Genomic DNA, 6,418 nt, shown 5'->3' with positions numbered 1-6,418 from the left:
GTGTTTCATTAAGATTCATCCATGAATAAATTAAGCCAATGATGACAAAGTGTTGAAATTAGCATCGATGAATAACCAAAACAAAAAACAAACATCATCGATGGTTAACACACAAGCATACAAAATTATATATATATATATATATATATATATATATATATATATATAACAGCCATCACAATTAATACAACTATCAATCGATGAACAGTCAGGCCATATAAAAGTGATCGATTGAAAATAAAACATTAATCATCAATCGATGATATATACATATCAACCGAAACACATAATTTGCATAAAAGATCCAATAAACCAAACATGAAGTGGCTCTGATACCACTTGTTAGCAAATTTCATAAACAGTTCAATATACATAAATTTAATTTATCAATAAACAGCGGAAGCAATTATTGAACAAGTTTATGATCAGATAAAACCTGGATCCATGACAAAAGAGTTTTTCCGGCAGCAGTGATCTGAAACAAAAGCAAAGTCAGCGGCGGCTGGTTTGGTTCTTCCTCAACCTGTACCTTGATGCCCAAATGCGCTTCAGATGGGGAGAAGAGCGGTTTTTGCTGTGTACGGTATATTGGGGACCATAGCCTCTTTATATAGGATGGTCATTAGGGTTTCCCATTATTCCGTTAATGGACCATCCAGACATCCACCCGATCCAAGCCCATATCACTTAAATAATTAATTATTATTTTAATAGAAACCTAATAAGCCTTTTTCCATTATATGATCACTAATCAATTAAGGCCCTTTTTCCATTATATGATCACTAATCAATTAAGGCCCTTAAAGATAAATAGCTAATATAATTAAATTAGATATATATGCCCACATAATAATCATTGGAATATTATAATTAAATAAATTATAATTAAATATTCCAACATGTTGACCACTATGTTCTGATGGACAATGTAACACCTATATTTTTCAAAACTTGTTTCATGATTAATCTTGTGTTTTTGTGTACTTGTTTGATTTCTTAAGAAAGGTGTTTATGGTGTGGTTAGATGTAGAATTTTGGTTGGGCAAGAGAAGAGAAGAGACAAACTTTGGTGTTGTCTCCCACACATTAACATACAATATGTAATTCCATTGCATGAGCAACTTTGGAATAATATTGAGTAGATACCATTTATACGTGATAAATTTTAATTAGAGAGTAAACAATGAGATATGTGAGAGTTGACTAATTGCAGGGTGGTGCAACAAGCCACACCATGGGGTGGGATGGCTTCAACATATTGTAGGTGTGTGTTTGTGTATCATTTAACATGCATTAGTGTGTTGGATTAGTATACCTTTTCTTTCCTTCCTATTTATTTACTTCATCTCATTTTTTCCTTCTGAGAAGTTACTCTCATATATTCTTCTTCATTATTTGACCTTAAATACCAGAAAAATTCAATTTATAAGTTTTCTTTACCTTAGATAATCCAAACTGATAACACTAATCTCAAACCGATCATATCTTTGTGTTTGTTTCTGAAAGTTTGGACAAGAGAAAGATTTTGATCATCATTTTGATCCTATGCGTACTTATATATGATAATAAAAGTCTTAATATGTTCATTCTTCATTCCTTTAACTGTTTTGTACTCTCTGTCTCAAAATAATTGATCTATTTGTGAAACAAATCGTTCTAAAATGAAAGACCCACTTTACTTTTCAATACAATATTAAGTACATTATTTTTTACAATTATACAATCTAGTTAATTTCATCACTCACAATTCAATATTTTCCACTTTGCATCTATGATAATGGTGAATGCATCAATATTTGACAAGGACACTTAAAACCAATTTCTCTCTCTCTCTCTCTCTCTCTCTCTCACACTTATACACTTTTCTTAATACTTGTGAAATGATCAAATAACTTAATTAATATGAGAGAACCAACGATGAAGGTAAGTACCAAAACTTGAAGAGGGAGAGAATCTCATCTTTATCCTTGTGAAGGTAAGTATATCATCTCACCAGCTTTGGTTTTTTTAGTTGTTTTTACCTTGAATGTCCATAAGTCGATTAGACATTTTGGTCTCCTTGCATTATACAGGTTGTATGGTGTAAGATGTTGCATGTTTGGACGAGGAGGGAGTTGTTATTCAGGGATGAATACAAAGGGAGGGCAAGGGGTGGCTCCGGCCCCTCCCCCTAATACATATATATATATATGTTGTCTTGTTTTAATAATTTCCTTACTAGATGGCAAATTATTGCTATTAAGATATCCATACTATATAGAAAGAAAATACGTGATTTTAAGATGACTTTTTTATCATCCCAATTATACCTTTGACAAATTTTTATTATTGTGTCAATAAAAAAGATAAATATTTATATGATATTTGATATAATATTGGAGTTATTGAAATAAATAAACATGATTTGTTGGCTTTGTTATAATTTGAAATTCACAAATATCTATAATTATACTTTTAATAATTTTAAAAAAAAAACCAATCATAACTTACAAACGTCAATGTAATAAAAAGGGCGGAAAAATATGCACATGAGTGTCCGTCTTTCTGCTACTTATTATAATAACAAATGAACTTGTAAAAGACTTACTATCACTAAATGGGTTGACCATATTCCATGCACGCTGTGTTCAATTGAGACATACATCCTCCGGTCACTATTATAAGCAAAAGTCTCATTTTTAGGATCATTTCATAAATGATGTATGCGGTCTACTATGTACCAATCCTAGACCTCTGTCTCATTATAATTGTTTTTTAAGGATTATGTGCGGTTCCGAAGGAAATTAAAACACCTCTATTAATTTTAAGGAAAATGAAGGTGCGATCATACCAGCACTAATGCACCAGATCCCATCGGAACTCCGCAGTTAAGAGTGCTTGGGAGAGAGTAGTACTAGGATGGGTGACCTTCTGGGAAGTCCTTGTGTTGCACCTCTTCCACCTTTCACTACCATTTTTTTTTAAGGGAAATGCTAACTTGTGCCCTTAGGGCACATGTTAAGATTGCTAAAATAGAAATTATGAATTGGAAATTGTGTCTATTTATTTCTCAAGATGTTAATAATTAATTTTTCATAATAAATATTTGCTATTAATGGAATTCTTAACATGTGCCCTAAGGGCACAAGTTAGTACGACCCTAATTTTAATTAGTGAAGTAGATAAGTGGAGTGGAATTAAATAAATAAGAATATGTTAGTGGAAAAAATAATAAATGTTACATTGATATTATAAAGTGATAATTATTTTCAGATAGAAAAAAATGTTAAAGTTACAATTAATAGGAGAGGGAGGGAGTACTATGCTGATTAAAGTGACAACCTTTGATATATGTGATTGTGGCATCTAAACTTGGGTTTTGAAATATTTTCATGTTTATAAGACTAAATATCTTTCTTCTTGATCCAATCATGTAAGTAATTTCATAAATTTCACACCAAATAAAATGACAAAACTATAATAGAAACTGTAAATAAAATTTTGAAAATACTACTGTTAAACATTTAGAATCTCAAAATTAATACCCAAAATCATAGTTTGTGTTAAACTTCGTAAATAAAATACTTTAACAATGATCACATTGATGGTGACACTCTACATTAGATGGCTGACGAGCAACCTCAATATACTCTGTAGTGTGACAATGTCTAACTTTCACAAAGAAACGTTATACCAAACATAATAAACTATAAAATGTATTGAAATATAAAATAAATAATTTAACAATGTTTTTAGCAATACTTAATCCCATTGAGTAGTGAATCTCTCCCCCACCTCAAAATTGACAAGATAATTAACTAAGCATTAAAGCCCAAACAAAAACACAACAGAAATCAAGGTTACTACGACCTTTAAAACTATGAGAGGTTGTTGGATTTCAACCTTTCGTAATTTGAAATCCAAAAATATTATTCATATTTTGTGATTTTCCCTTTTCTATCATGAAAGGTTATAAAATAATGGATACATTGTAAAAAAAAGGATTGAATTGTCACTATTGATAAGTTTTTTATGTGACCTCTTTACTAAGTTTTCTAAAGGGACAAACACAACATTGTGATGTACAGAAAAGAAATTTAATGATTATTCTAATTTTAAGAATGTTTTTTTTACAACGTAATAACATCTAAGAAGTATATAATGTTTGTAAGAAGATGATGATCTTTATAAGTTATAAAGTGATAAAACCATATACTATCCCATACATGGAAAGGGGGGATAATATGTATGAAGTTGTCAAGTTTATTTATGTTATAATTATCTTTCTTTCTCTACTTCATGTTGCAATGAACTTACGTAAGCAATTTTTATCCTTTTCAAATTTCTTTAGTTAGTTCATACATAATATTTTCTCCCATTTATTTAACATAATTTTATTCCATTTTTTCATTACAGCGTTTATTAGATGTCTTAGGGCCGACGATTGTCCAAACGATATGTGCGAGCTTCCCCTGAAACCGATGTGTCTTATTTATTCATATGAAACCCTTACATCCGGAAAATGTATATGTTTCTAAGCATCGTGCCAATAAAATTCGATTAGATAAATCCACAAGCTTTTAATTTAGTTATGTGTTGACACACCAATTAATTGTTTCATACTACTACAATAACGTTTCAGGTTTTAATTATTTATTTTAGTGCATTACCTTCAATTTAGCATATATAGCTATGACTCTATGAACTAAGCTTAGTTTTCCTCGTATTAAAGACTGATGCGTGTTTAATACATTTTTCCTTTTAAAAAGCAAATTTCTATTACAAAACTCAACATGATAATAATTTGTTCTACCTTTTTATTTTTACAAGAATCATTTGGTCTAGTTCTACAGTTAACATAACAATGCCATATGATATAAAATGAATATATATAATTACTTGTTAAAAAATCATAGTAAAAACTAAAGAGTTAAATCTCCATGATCAAACCCAAATTTAAGGGAATGAAGTTTTTTATATATATATATATATATATATATATATATGTATGTATATATATATATATATGTATGTATATGTATGTATGTATGTATATATGTATATGTATGCACGTATGTATGTATGTATGTATGTATGTATGCACGCGCACAAATACACACACACATTTAAAAGTTATAAATGGAAATAAGGAGTTATTGGTCTTATTCAAGTCCATTTGTTGAGTTTGGTCCTTTTAAGATGAAATCTAAATAAATGCATAAAATAATTTTATCCCATATGTTTATTTCTTAAGCTTCTTTTTTGGTTACAATCTTTATTTCTTAAGCTTCCATTGGTATTATCTATGAACTATATTAAAATTTCATTTCTAATTTAGCTTCATTGTGATGGTTTCTTAGTATAGATATTATATATTTTTGCACTGAAACACGATGTATGATGTTAGTGAGATTACATTGTTTGGAAAAATTCTGAGAAATATTGCAAATATTGAATACGATAAGCTTTTCTATTTGTGCAAAGAAACAACTTTTGGTGTGAGGTATCACCATTTAATTATGTGTGTTACGATACTTTAATTTTTGTATAATTATAATATAAATCCTCAAGATAGAGGGACAAATGCAACACTTTGATGTACAATGATAAATTTAATAATTATTCTAATTAAAAATATAATGTCTGAACAATTTTTTAGATGATTTTTATGTTATTTTTTACTGTAGCTACTAACATTTCTTCATCGTCAGGTAACCTTTCTCAACTACCAAACCACCATGAACAACCAACACAACCACCCTCATACACCAACAACCACTGTTCCAATAGTCGTAATTCCAAGGCTATCTTTACAAACATAGTCAAATAACCCACATGAACCACCCACCAGACAAACCAAACCAACAAAATCCTTTGTTCAAGCCCAAACTAATTATGCGATATTCATTAAAGTCAACTTGCAAAACCCGTGTTCAAGGGCGATCTTTTGACTATTACTATTCCTAAAGATGAGTATATTGTTGGTGTGAATGCATTCAAAAACATTTTTCATGGTAAAGTCATATGGCCAGAAGGCTAAATGCCTCTTACTGTAGTTTCCTTGCATAATAAACTTCCTCCGTTTTGGAAGGATATGTGAAGATTTGGTGCTACTTCACTTGGTAAAAGGTTCTATGAGTTTTTTCTTATCCTTTGAAGATGTAAAAAGGTTTAGATTCCTCGCCTCATGGAATCTAAACCATGGTCTTCTTAAGTTGTTTGCATGGATGAATGATTTTTGTTATTGCTAGTACTGTAGGTACACCTATAGTTACAAATTATTTCACCAATAAATCCTTATTTGATAGAAATTTTAGACAATATATTAGGGTTTCGATTGATATGATGGTTTTGATTGATATGATCTTTCATAGGCTTAGAGATATAAGGTGCTTGTGGAGAGGGTATGGTTTGCATTTTTTGTTGAATTAGATTATGA

At 30.0% G+C, this 6,418-nt stretch overlaps 1 long non-coding RNA gene and 1 other non-coding gene across 2 annotated transcripts; both read left to right on the top strand.

The window, feature by feature from the left end:
• The first annotated feature begins 2,816 nt into the window (after positions 1-2,816).
• On the top strand, positions 2,817-2,935 carry LOC146906244 (5S ribosomal RNA). The gene has a single exon (XR_015021023.1). It is a non-coding gene; the product is annotated as a 5S ribosomal RNA (ribosomal RNA).
• Positions 2,936-3,838: 903 nt separating this feature from the next.
• Positions 3,839-4,752, top strand: LOC146906243 (uncharacterized). Its single transcript, XR_015019637.1, has 2 exons — positions 3,839-4,296; positions 4,396-4,752. It is a non-coding gene; the product is annotated as an uncharacterized LOC146906243 (long non-coding RNA).
• Positions 4,753-6,418: the final 1,666 nt, after the last annotated feature.

Source organism: Medicago sativa, chromosome 7 (genome assembly GCF_051527215.1).
Source record: "Medicago sativa cultivar Bolivia chromosome 7, Bolivia_mono, whole genome shotgun sequence".
In the NCBI taxonomy this organism is placed as follows: Eukaryota; Viridiplantae; Streptophyta; class Magnoliopsida; order Fabales; family Fabaceae; genus Medicago; species Medicago sativa.
This window is presented reverse-complemented; position numbering and strand designations above follow the sequence as displayed.